Raw genomic sequence first — 13,753 nt, 5'->3', positions numbered from 1 at the left:
TGAGACAGTTGGGGTTGTTCAGCATGGAGTAGAGAAGGCTCTGGGGAGACCTTATTGAGGCCTTCCAGTACCTAAAGGGGGCCTACAGAAAAACTGGGGAGGGACTCTTTGTCAGGGGGTGGAGTGAAAGGACAAGGGGGGAATGGCTTTAAACTAAAAAAGGGTAGATTTAAACTAGATACTTGGAATAAATTCCTTACTGTGAGGGCAGTTAGGCACTGAAACAGTTTACCTAAAGAAACTGTGGATGCCCCGTCCTTGGAAGTGTTCAAGGCTGGGCTGGATGGGGCTTTGGGCAACCTGGTCTAATGGGAGGTGTCCCTGCCCATTGTGAGGGGGTGGAATTAGATGATATTTAGGGTCCCTTCCAACCCAAACCATTGTGATTCTATGATACAGTGATCTGGCAAAGACGCACACAAAATTCAATCTTGTCACTAATTAAATGCTTTTGAGAGTGCAAACCATCCCCTTTGCTGACCACGTCAGCTGCGTGCTGTTCTCAGAAGCTCTTTGGCTAACAGTATCTGCTCTGTATCTCTGAGACAGCCTGCTTGGCTGCCTCAACAGACAGCTTGCACCCTCATTGTATCCAAACATTTTTTCAGGCACCCAAATGCAAAATGGAGTTAAAGAAATTTCATCCCTCACATCAGTGAAAATGGACTAATTGGGAAAATATTTTTTTTTTAAGTGCCTTTTTCTTTTTATTTTTTCCCCCAAGAATCAATACCTGAATTGAGGCAGTACCCCACAGCAATTGTTAGCTCTACACAGTTTCCATCAGGCCTGTAGGCAAGCTACAGTTAGCAGAACCCCATCCCGCCACACCAATTCATGTCTCAGATATAACAATACATGTTACTTACGCAGTTATTGCATAAAATGACACGCATGTTTTCAGAATGTGTTTCACAAAGGCCAAGAACACATCAACCTTATGAAAGAGCAGTACTTCCATGGGTTGTTATCTCATTATGCTCTGCAGAGAGTGTGTCTGGTTTACCATTCAATTTCCAATTAAAAAAATTAGATTAAATCAAATATAAATAAAATTGGAAAGCTGGAAGATGAACTACAAGGCAGATTTCTTAAAGTCCCCTCACTTATCTTGGCTTGTACCTGTTCCCTCACAGCAGTCAAATAAGATTAAATCTCCTTTTCAATTGAATCTTATAGGGATATAATTATGCATAATTTGCAACACATTACAGGAAACTGAGTAATAATTTAATGCTATCATGAATTTTTATTCTTCAACTACTTTCAAGAGGAATGGTTTTACAGATCTTGGAAGTCAAAGTTGCTGGCTCAGCTAGCACAACTGGATGTTATTTTTTTTTTCATGGGGCGACAATGGCAGCCCAATCTACCTCAGCTCAATACAAATGAGTAGCAGCTATGTTGTCTTGCAGGCTGGCTGCCTTGGCCAAGAACAATCTGCAAGATCACAGAGGAGCCAAGTTTTGTTGATCGAGCAGTGTCAGAGGGCAGAGAGCTCAAAAAACCTCATACACCTCAGGACATAACTCTCATCAGACCCTCAGCAAGTCATCAGCTGCATGACACTGCTGGACTACAAGGGCCTGAAAGCCAGAAAACAAGAAAAACATTAAGTAACTTCTTTGCATGCAAATGAGGACACACTTAGCATGATGAACATGGTATTCATAAGAGTGGATTGCTAAACGTTGAGTTAACAGTAGTTGCAGATATTCAGCACAATTGAAAAATTTCTTTAAAAATGTTGGACAAAGATGGTTACGGTATCAAGTCCGTGTTTTTCATTACTGTAAGTACTTATTTCTGTTGGTTTTTTTTATGGAATTTACTTGATTGGTTCCATAGTTCTCCATTATAAAAATAAATAAATAAATAAATAAATAAGTGAAAAGCTAACATCTGTGCTCCTGGGCCTCCATGCCTTTATCAAGACAAAATAAGGCTTAGTGATACAAATTTAACCATCATTGGGCTATACAGCCTTGACATTAAAAGGTGAACAGGAACTCTCAAGGGAGGAAAAATCACACTACTACTTTGCACAAAAAACGGATGAATTTGAGGAGGTTCAGGTCTTTGAGGATTCAAAGATTTCCAGGATGAAGAAATACTGAAGTGTTGTGTGGTTTTCTTATTTTTTTATTTTATTTTAAGTTGTTGGGTGGGTTTTTTTTAGGTTTTATTTTTGATACTTTCCTGTAGTGTACTTCAGTGTTGGCAAATTACTTACCTAAAATACATCCTGGTAGGAAAAGCACATGTACAAATTCCAACTTTAAAGAATTTCTGTTCTTTTTATGCCCCTTTATTAAGATAATCCTATTTAATCCAGTCAACTACCATATATGTATGACCTTCATTAAGTGTACTAGCCCATGAAGAGACTTCAAGAGATTTGTATTCAGTGCATAGATCATAAGACAATGAAATGTCAACGATCATTTTTCAAGATAGATAAAGTGTTTTATAATACAGCCAAACAATGCTCCATATAGATAATCTTCTCATTATCTTTGTATGAAGGACATTGACATTCTCATTTTTCTCAGTGAGATGTATCCTCACATCAAATAATTCTAAAAATTCTCCTATGTATAGTCACCTTTTGATAAAGAACTTGCCTGGAGGCTTCTTTCCATGTGTGCTTTTGGCTTGTGTTTATTTTGGCATAATCATTTCTATGTATTGTTATGGTGGTTTTGTTCAGGTGGGCAGCTGAGATCCAACACAACTGCCCTCTGCCCTCTCACTCCCCCTCTTCAAAGGGAAAGGGGAGAAAAAAAGGAAATAAGGACGGGGAGATTGCTCAACAGTAATCACGATGGGTGAAACAGAGTCATAGAATATCCCAACTTGGAAGGGCCCCACAAGGATCATCGACTCCAACTCCTGGCACCACACAGGTCTACGCAAAATTCACACCATGTGACTAAGTGCACAGTCCAAATGTTTCTTAAACTCTGACAGGCTTGGTGCCATGACTGGGGACTATTGTTCCAGTGCACAACAACCCACTCTCTTGGTGAAGAACCTCCTTTTCCTAATATCCAGCCTGAACCTCTTGTCACAGCTTTTTTGTTTTGTTTATTTTATTTTGTTTTTATTTGTTTGTTTTTAAACAAAATCTGCATTTTATTTCCAATAAAATTTAGATCCTAGATGGATACAGCATCACTTGGATACTGTGTCTGGTGGCCTTGGCAGGAAGATTGGAATGGAACTTGGCATTAACCATAAGGCTATTCCCATGGGCACGGGTTAGCTTCCCCCAGATCACTGGTGTCCTGTTGGGCTTGTCACCAGGGGTTACAGTGTTGTTTTTCACTTTGTATACATAGGCACACCTCTTACCTAAGTGGAACTCTATCACTTGGCAAGCATAGACACCTTCAAATTTCAGAAGGTCATTGTGCTTCCACTGGTTTCAGAGGCCATGTTTGTAGCCAGAAAAAAATGGCCGTGGACCACAACCTCCCGCTTCTGGTGTCCTCCCACAGCCCTGATACCGGCAGGCCCTTATGGCAGTGCACCAAGATGAAAAGGGTGTGAGGATATTAGTAAAATGTATTGCCTATTACTAGCAAGTTAGAGAAGTGAGAAACAAAAGAAAGAAACCAAAAACACTTTCTCCCCATCCATCCTCTTCCATCTCCTATCCCCGAGCACCACAGGAGAATGGAGGCTGCGGTCAGTCTGTAGCACTTCTCCACTGCCACTCCTTCGTGGTCACTCTGTTCCTGCTTCACGTGGGGTCCCTCCCATGGATGCCATCCTTCCCCAAATGAGCCTGCGGGGGCTGCCCACAGGCAGCAGCTCTTCAAGCACTGCTCCCACACGGCTCCGTCCCACGGGGTCCATCCCCCAGGAGCAAACTGCTCCAGCACGGGTCCCCCACGGGTGGGCGGCAGCTCCCCCCAGACCCCCTGCTCCTGCGTGGGCTCCTCTCCACGGGCTGCAGCTCCGGCCCGGGGCCTGCTCCTGCGGGGGCTCTCCATGGGCCGCAGCCTCCTCCAGGCCACATCCACCTGCTCCACCGGGGGCTCCTCCACCCATGGGGGGCTGCAGCGTGGAGATCTGCTCCATGTGGGACCCATGGGCTGCAGGGGGACAGCCTGCTCCACCAGGGGCCTCTCCAGAAGCCCACTCCACAAGAGAATTTTGGCACTTACAGCACCTCCCGCCCTCCTCCTTCACTGACCTTGGTGTCTGCAAAGCTGTTTCTCACTCCTTTCTCTCCCAGCTGCTGTTGCCGAGCAGGTTTTTGTTGTTGTACTTGTTTTCCCTTTCTTAAATCCGTTCTCACAGCATAGCTTTCTGGCTCAAGCTCTAGCCAGCAGCAGGACCCTTATCTAACTTGGGTCAGCTTCTGGATTCTTCTCACAGAAGCCACCCCTACGGCCTCCTGCTACCAAAACCTTGCCACATAAACACATTACAATTATATTTAAACACATTAATATATTTGAAGTCAATGAGTCATCTCAAACATCATCGGCACTTGAGATCAAGCCCTCAGTTTGGAATAAGGATAAATCTGCCCTCACTTAAAAGCTTTGTTCATGAAACTGGAACCAGAATCAACTCTGAAAATGCTCAGAATAATTACACACCATGACTGCATAACAGCAATATGTTTTAGCGACATGTTTTCTGAAGAGCATGTACTGCAAATAAAAGGTATATACCAATAAACTAGTTTTATTATTCTTTCTTTCCTTCTGAACTGGAAGTTGGTTGTCATGGAGCCCTTCTCTCTGTAAGAAAACATTTAGCTGTTAAAATGATCTCGGCAAGGAATTTTTTGGTTATACCTATCTTATGTATCTTTGGTTATACATATCTTATTGTACTGACTTGCACCTGGGTCCACTGACTGCAATAAGGCACTCAATCTGAGAAGCTTCCCCAGAATGATTCCTGCTCCTGTTAATAGGTTTGGGGGGAACTTTTACACAATAATGGAATCCCCCAGGTGGTGCTCCTTTGTGTGTGTGTGTGTGCACTTGAATCTTTCTTTCTTCACGGTATTTGTTAGATATGAGTATTAAATAGTTTCATCTGTGAAAGAACTGCTAGATCCTTTACCCTAGCCTATAAAAAATTCAAGTTTTGTTTTATTGTTGTAATAACTTCAAGCATTCTTCAAGTATCTGTACCTTCTAGCCAGGCAGAATCTGAATTTTAGAGCAAGCAGATGATAACCTAAAACTTTTATTATCAAGAACATTTATTTTTCCTCTGCAAATCAAAAAGGATCAGAATGCGATGTCACCTCAATTTCTAGTTTATTTGCAGATTATCCTTAGTATGGACGAGGACAGAACATGAAGCAAAGAAGAGTAAGTAAATAAATAAAAGTCCAGAATAATTGCATCTTATTCTATCAGTTTTATGTATTATCTTGAAAAACAAAGAGAGTTCAACACAGAGTTGGTACCTTTCCATAGACTTATCTGTTTCCTGCTCACAGCTTTTATAGTGTAGCAGTAAAAAGGTAAATGTATTGATGTTTATTGATTAACTGGATATGGAGGACCCTTTCTAAACAAAAATGATTATGCAATAATGAAGAAACATATTCGTTTAAAAAGAGCTTTGATTTTAGCTGGAAATATTATTCTCATTAACAGTAGCCACTATAATTTCCAGACGTAGAGTTACTGTCATACTCCAGAATTATCTTTAATATTTTATACAGTATCATATAGTGTGTACTGACATTTAGCAGCCATCCTCATTACAAACAATGTTCTTGATCATTTTAATCACCTAAAATCAACTGGGCAATAACAGAACTATTCAATAAATTACTGGAGGTACGAAGTGGTATCTCAGTACCTTTAGACCCAAAATTGCTCTACAACTTAGAGATGCCTAGTTTATAAATAAGATACAAAAAATAAGTATTCACTCACTAAGGCAAATTACTTGAGGTTTTCTTAATCTCTGAAATATTATTACACTGCCAACTTTGCACTAACTAATCATGAAAGCTGAAATTTGGGCCTTAATAAAAATGTATTTTAAAATATTTTCCAGTATTGTAACACAAGGGCATAAAGCTCACGTCAAAGGGTTGTACAGAAAATAGTATAAAAAATTTCCAGGATAATCAAAAACAAGCATTATTTTATTGTTAATATTATTTTATTATTATATTTATATAAAAATATATAAATATAATATATATTATATATATTATATATAATATAATATTTATATTATTTTATATTATATGTTATATTATTTTTCATATCACTACTATGAAAAAGGTCCATTACTTTAGTATGTGAATGGAGGTGGGACATCAGTGAGACCAATATGGAATCTTGTATCCCATCATGGAAAATGAAGTAATTACTCCCCAATAATGCCATTTGGAAAGAAAAATATCGCTGGCCTCAGTTTAAGTGGGTAACTATTTGGAAGCAAGCTGCATCCCTTTTGAGGGATGCTTCTGAACATCCCCAGAGGGGGAATTTGCCATCCTCAGTCACACCATATTTGTCAGATGTTTCCCTTAGCTGAATTATTTTCACTATGGGCCAACAATGTCAAAAGACAATGTCCTACAACTCACTGTCACTGTCAGATTTAAGTATTAGTGCCTACATGCCTCATCCAAGGTAGTTCACATACTTAGCCTGTACTTCTACATAACCAGGAAACATATATTGCCAAAAATTACTCACAGAAATTTTGGCTCCTTTTTAGAGATTTGAAGAATTGATGATTCCTAGGATGTCCACCCCATTTTCTTAAAAACTTAAAAAAAAAAAAAAAAAAAGTAGTCTTATTTGGATATAATTTCGAAGAGCAAAATTTAAATGTGATAGCCTTTTAAATTATTTGTTTGTTTCCCATATTATTACTGGCCATGTCTACACAGAGCGGATTCAATCAGGTTTCTTTATCTGTCCATCAAAAAAAAAAATCAAATATTATATATTTAAAAAATCATCTCTGTTCTACACGAAAGAAAAGTTTTCAGTTTGTTGTTGTTGTTGTTGTTGTTTTTTCTTTTGTGATGTATCTGTATTGCACATAGCATGATGGAGCCCAGAACTGCAGTTGTGATGTGTTTAATGCAAAGAATCATAAATACTGATGGAGTACTGACTTGCCCTCACCATAATTCATATTTAGCATTCTAAACCATCTCTGCATGACATGTTGATTTGTTTCACTTGCACAGGAGTAAAGATTTCTTCATACCAGCATGGGGGGATATGAACAAGAAAAAAGTCTTACTGAATTTATCTTGCCTATATCTGTATCTAACTTAAACCATGAACATGCTCTGAGCAGTGGTATGCACATTAGAAATGTATGCCAATACATTTTATTCAAGAAGTTTGAAGAACATGCAGCTGAAAAAAAAAAAATAATAGATAAGCTATAGGAAACAAACATGATTCCAAAGCAGTGAAAGCTGCCAGAAAGGGCAGCTATCTAACTGCATATTTTTATTCATTATCCATTTTTCATATGTAAAAGGATGATCAGAAAGACTCAGACACATTGGAAATGCTGAGCAGCACAGTGCACACCAGTGTGGCAGTACTACTCACTGTATGTTGTCCCAAAGGTTGCTGTGGACCTTTAGTGGGCTACACTTCACACAGAAAATAGTAACACCTATACTGCAGGCGACGTGCTCAAACTACATTTTTAAATTTTATTTGGTACACTTTGGAATGAACAATGTTCATCTCTCAACAACACCTATTTGAGTTAAATAAATGGGAGAAGAGCAGTTTGGGTTATACGCTCTGCAGTATTTGAGTGAGTTAGTGAAAGAACTGAAACCTTGCATACTTGTAATATTATATCATGGTATCCGTAAAGTCTATGAATTGATTCTTGTGCAAAGACTTGATATCAAGGAAAAGAATGAAATGCTCTTTTACTATCAATCTGCTCTGAAGCAATCATTAAAACATTCACCATGCTGACACAGCTTATACAAAGAAACCAGCAATTCTATTTTTAAAAAATACATGAGTATCTAATCCTTAAGATCCCTGTGAAAATGAAAATGAATAACATTTATCTGGTTTATCTAACAATTTCTTCTTAAAGGAATATATCTTCTGCTCCATAAAAAAAAAAAAAAAAAAAAAAAAAAAAAAAAAGTATTCTAATCTGAAGGATTAAAATAACCCTGACTCTATCCAATTATTTCTGGTTTTACGGTTTTACATAGTTCATTGCCTCTGGATGGAATGGCATTCCACTGATATCTGGTTATCTTAGATAAAGACAAATGTTTCACTGATTTTAAGGCACATAAATATTAGAGCCTTCAAGAACACTCTTATGCTTGTATCTAAGAAATTAGATTAATATCCAGAGCATATCTTTTCTGCCTGTTGTGTTAAAGGTTAAAGTAGTAAATGTGTGTGATGCCCAATTAGTTGTTATAAGTCTGGTCACATTCAGGGTACTGAACTATTATGATTACGGATTCACAAATAACATGATACACTCTCAGTCTAGTTCCATGAACTACCATGGCCACACTTAAAGAGTCTGGTTGCGTTCAGTGAGAACTATCACACCTAGATTAATGAGTAGGGCAACTTTTTAAAGCAACAGGTGCACAGGTTATTTGGATTGCTGGTGATAAATTCACTGTCTGCAAGTCATATACTAATACCAAAAGTATGAGTAACTCAGCCTGGCTATAAAAGCATTGGAAGATATAAAACAACTCTGTAGAGATTTCTAAGATTCCCAGGGAGGCACTTGGTATAACCAAGTGTTTTAATCTTACCCAAAGGTGTCCCAATGGGGGGGGAAGAGAGGTTCAGCCCATTGACCAATCCCAGAAGTCAGAAGGTATCCTTTGTGATGCTATCTTCCCTAATAACCCCTCTCTCTTAAGCCAGTTTATATTATTTTCTATCCTTCAGTTGGAGCTTGAGTAACCCTAGTCATGCATATCTTGATTATAAATGGTGCAGTTATAGTGAGCAAAGTTCACCAAAAAGTCAGCATTTTATCAAAAACATGGCAGGCTGTTGGCTCAGGGTAGCAAATGTGCAGCTTATCAGTCTCAGTGTGCACAATAACAATCGAGTTTCCATCTTATTACAGAGCCTAGCTGTCTCCACTCTGCTCCACACTCTGTTCCTCTTAGAGTCAGCACACCAAGTTCTCCCAGTGTGATTAGCGTCTAAGGTTGGAGGCCTAGGGAACTTCTGTGTAGTGCAGCTACACTCCACCCTGGAACCTTGTTCAATGTTGCACCTTTTCTTTAAAATGTGAATATCAGTTTAATTTCCAAGTCACCTTAAGCAATTATTCCACACTGCTAATATCAATACATCACATTATCTTCCATGAAGCCATCCAGCTAGTTTTCAGGCAGGTTTAGATATTACAATTTGGTTTGGCTTTCCACTGACACCTACAGGCAAACTAAGCTAAATTTACTCAGCCCAAGATAGAAGATACTGTGAAGTCCACCAGCAAGAAAGTTTAGAGCATCATTGTTACAGTGTTACTGATATATCCATTCTGCAAGACTGAAATATGATGTGAATACTATACAGACACTGTATAATGTTCTTCTGGACATGGGCAAATATCTTTATCAATACATCAGAAGGAAAACTCCCCCTTACTACAAAAAGATTCGGTGACACTACTAGAGGCCAAGAGTCAGATATTGTGATGTAAATTGCTGTGTTGTGTGTCCACGCTTGCAGACCACAAGCAGTAGCACAAACCATAGATTTCTATGAGCATCTTTAGAAAAGAACTACTAAGCTACATAGATACTTCATAATATTGCATTAACTTATGCTTACACTGAGAGACTTACTTCCTCTAGTCATCTTATAATGTTCCTCTGAAAGTAGATGCAAGCAATAAAGTTGATATTTGACAAATGTTGTGGTCACAGGACATCAGACTAAGCTATACTACTTATTAGCAGATAGATTCCCCTTTAAAACGTGTTATTTAGGAATTTAAATAAGGCACACTTATTGTCAGTTTTAAGTACTCACTGGCTTAATATTGATTAAGCTTCTGGAGAGCTTAACATCTTTAAAACATTTACTACTTCTTTATCAATGATGATCCATTCTTTGAGGCATCTAGCTGAAAACTGTCAGCTTATTTCTGCAAATAAGGTTTCATAAACGAAGAGGAATTGTTTCTGAACAGAGACAGTATTCCGAAGGAAGGAAGGATGGGAGGGATGGAGGGAAGAAAAAATAATGTCCTCCTTTTTTTTCCTAGGTAACAAAGTATTCATTTGGTTCTACTAATTGTTTGTTATTATAAAAAAATATATAAAAAAAACAAAAAAGTAGAGTAAGACAGAAAATGTTACTGCTAAAAATCATGAAAAAAGATCCCAAACTCTGAAAAGTAAATGGCATCATGGTGAAGTATTGTGTGTATCACAGTCTGATAGTCTGATGACAAAGAGCACAACAGCTCAGAAAATTTTATTTCCTTCTGATAGAAATGACCAGAGCGCGAATGAAAGTAATATCATGAGTGACTGGAAAGAACTGGAAAAATGGGAACTCAGATGGGACATATTTATGTGTGAACAACTATTCTCTGATTTAGAGGATTTATAATCTGGAGATTAAACCATGATGAAAGCATTTCAGCTTTAACTGAATGTCATAACATTGACATAATTCATTAATCTTGAATGCTTAAGTTACTTAGTGTGCCATTCTGCAGGAAACTTTTTTTTTTTTTTTTTAATAAATTGAATTGTATAGCTCAGTTCTGTAGGAAAGTTTTCCCACTTTTTCAATTCTTTCTTTAAATTCAGAGAGGTCAGATATATAGAGATATATCTCTGTGGAAAAGGCATTTACATTTCTGGCAAAACACAAAACCAGAAGCAATAAATCTTTCTCTTTGTGCACAATCTCAACTGCCATCAGACTCTGATTACTATGTGAAAGATCTGTGTAGATCTGTATTCTTTCTGAAGAGCATCTACTGAGACCAGACTTTCAGAGGTGTGTATAACTTGTACAGCTGGGTAATTTTTATTTCATTTTGAGTATAAATTCAACCAACTTCATCTTTCTTCCTGGACATACAGTATAGCCATATAGTAAAACCAATTTGCCCCATTGCTATGATGGGAATGAAGAGCTTGATACTGGCAATGAGTGGGCAAGTGGAAATAAATCATTTAGTGACCAGTATATGAATGCAAATTTCTATGATGCATTCCTCCCATGAGAACGTGAAAAACATTTTTGAACAAGAGGTCTATGAGGCAACAGTAAATGGAAATCAGGTGTCAAATCTGCATTCCTCTCTGTGATGGTAACCTTTGAGTCCACAAGATTTAGCACTAAAGAAAAAAGGATAACATGGTACTTCAAGCACTCTATCTTTAATCTTAGGAATAAGCAACCGGAATCCTCCCAAGGTTCTCAGCCCCCACACTGGAGGCTAGAAGCCGTACATCAAAGACCCAGTAGCTATTAATCCCCCTTTAACCTTACCATTTCAACAAACTTATAAATTCTTTATAATTCTTTGTAAGTTTTATGTGATTCTTACATAAGGAACATATAATTCTTTATAAATTTTATACAAGTTTTCGTAACTGAGAAAGTTGGGAGTAGGAAAGTAAGTTTTATGGTGCAGAAAAGGAGGGAGCAGCAGGTGAGAACACCCAGGGCTAGTGGTGCCAGTAATGCAAAGTCAGAAAAAGTGCTTTTGAGAAAATGCCACTTCTTGTCTCATACATAAAATGACACATCTGGATTTTTCCAATGATACAGCAACTTTCCAGCTGAAAACCTGCCTGCTTTTTGCTGTTCTGGTTTTAAAAGTTGCATATTTAAAATCTTACAAAGTCTTAAATATCTCTGCTAAAATTTAGAAAACAAACCTTTGGCGTCATGGTGTCAGAAGACTTATTCCTGTTCACAGCTCAGATCTCATTTTTCTTTTCTTTTCTTTTCTTTTCTTTTCTTTTCTTTTCTTTTCTTTTCTTTTCTTTTCTTTTCTTTTCTTTTCTTTTCTTTTCTTTAAAAATAAAATTGATTTTATGAAATCTGCAGTAAGAATTTTAATAAGAACTCTGTTACTTAATTTTCTTTTCCATCTTCTTTCCCTTTGTTAAATGTCTCATCTTTTTTTTTTTTTTTTTTTTTTTTTCAGTGAGAGAGTTCAGATTCAAGGTTTCTCATGCTAAAGGCTGCCTTGGTTCTTCCTTGACCAGCTACACCTGTGTAACCATTCTTCTTTCTGCCTGCCACTCACCCTTCTGTTGCTGAAAAAGCAAGGTGCAAAGTGTGCACAGAACTTTTATATCTACTATCGTCATTTCAATAAAATCCAGACAGTAATATAAAGTTATGAAGTAGGCAAAAAGAAAAGTTGAAAGCATTTCTTAAAAGTAAATAGAGGATTTTCATAAAAACACCAGCAACTTCTGACATCTTATGTTTTCTGCTCATCTTAAACTCAAATGAACCTTTATTACATATTTTGAAAATACAAGCCTGTAGGAATATGTCTGTTTATTGTGCTGTTCTGCAGCAATAAGAGTCTTAAGGTTAAAAATATTACTAGATGAAAGAACACAATAAGGATAACTATTTGGTGTAAAATTACTGACATAACACACTTCTGGTTAGAAAGAATGTTTTAAGGAAGTGATCTCAGAAATACATTCAGCTTTTCATACAAAAATATATTTTTTTCAGAACTAAAAAAAAACATGTCTCCTGAACATTACAAAAGCAGGTCCAGCATTTAAAATGACAGCAGTGGAACAAAGACAAATGCCAAAATGTAGTAGTTTATATGTAAAGAACAAATACGCACAACAAATTTGTAAGCAGCCAAGCTAAAAAGCTGTAGAGCATTTTAAAGTGTAAAGCTTTGCTGCTCCTCAGCAAAGGTTCAGAAATATATGAAATATATGCAGGAATATATACCTGTGCTATGAGCTAAGGTCTTAGTTTAAAAATTAATCCTGATGTGCTAATGCCTTAAAACACCTGGCTTAAAAACTGCACAAATGTATTTTTTTCAGATAAGTTAATATTCCTTAAGCTCCCTTCCTCCTCTCCACGTTCATCTAGTTATGAAAAGTCAGGAAATTTCAGCTTTTAAGAATTTTATATCATCAGTTGTTTGGAATTCTGAAAGGTTAATTGCAAACTACTTATCCTTTATATTATTTTCCATTCAGATTCTTAACTTTCTACTAGTGTGTACACAGGGGCAGAAGAATAGTTTTCTCCTTTGACTCACATTGAAGAAGTGGCCAATCCCCTCAAAATTGCTGTTTTCTGAATGATTTACATAGTTAATTCTCCTTCAACGTAGGTACCTTAATTGCAGCTCCCACTTTGAATTTTTGGTTAGTCATTCTACAGATTTTTAATGATAGGTTCAGTCAACATATGTCTGAAAGTTAGGATTTTTAATGGGTTTCATAATGTCTTACATCTAACGTGCCAGTATGCACTCTTTAAAGACTATTAAAAAAATAATACTAGAAATATACATCTATAACAAAAAAAAATTGTTTAGGAATAAATATTTCCTTTCTAACTCTTTGGAGTGTCAGTCAGCTCTTCAATGACTGCCTGATAGGGACAGACCTCTACACTTGGCATTTTAATCTGATTGAAGGATACACATGAAACTATAAGGAAGATTTACTACTTTTTTATTATCAAATTAATTTTCTCTGTAACTAGTATAATGGCTTTATTGCATCCAAGAAGCATACTGAAAA

At 37.1% G+C, this 13,753-nt stretch overlaps 1 pseudogene; it reads right to left on the bottom strand.

Annotated features, from left to right (window-relative positions):
* Positions 1–3,103: 3,103 nt before the first annotated feature.
* On the bottom strand, positions 3,104–3,542 carry LOC137847663 (large ribosomal subunit protein eL33 pseudogene; annotated as a pseudogene).
* Between the last annotated feature and the right edge of the window lie 10,211 nt (positions 3,543–13,753).

Source organism: Anas acuta, chromosome Z, assembly GCF_963932015.1.
Source record: "Anas acuta chromosome Z, bAnaAcu1.1, whole genome shotgun sequence".
Classification (NCBI taxonomy): Eukaryota; Metazoa; Chordata; class Aves; order Anseriformes; family Anatidae; genus Anas; species Anas acuta.
The sequence above is the reverse complement of the archived record's forward strand: the minus strand, read 5'-3'. Positions and strand labels throughout refer to the sequence as shown.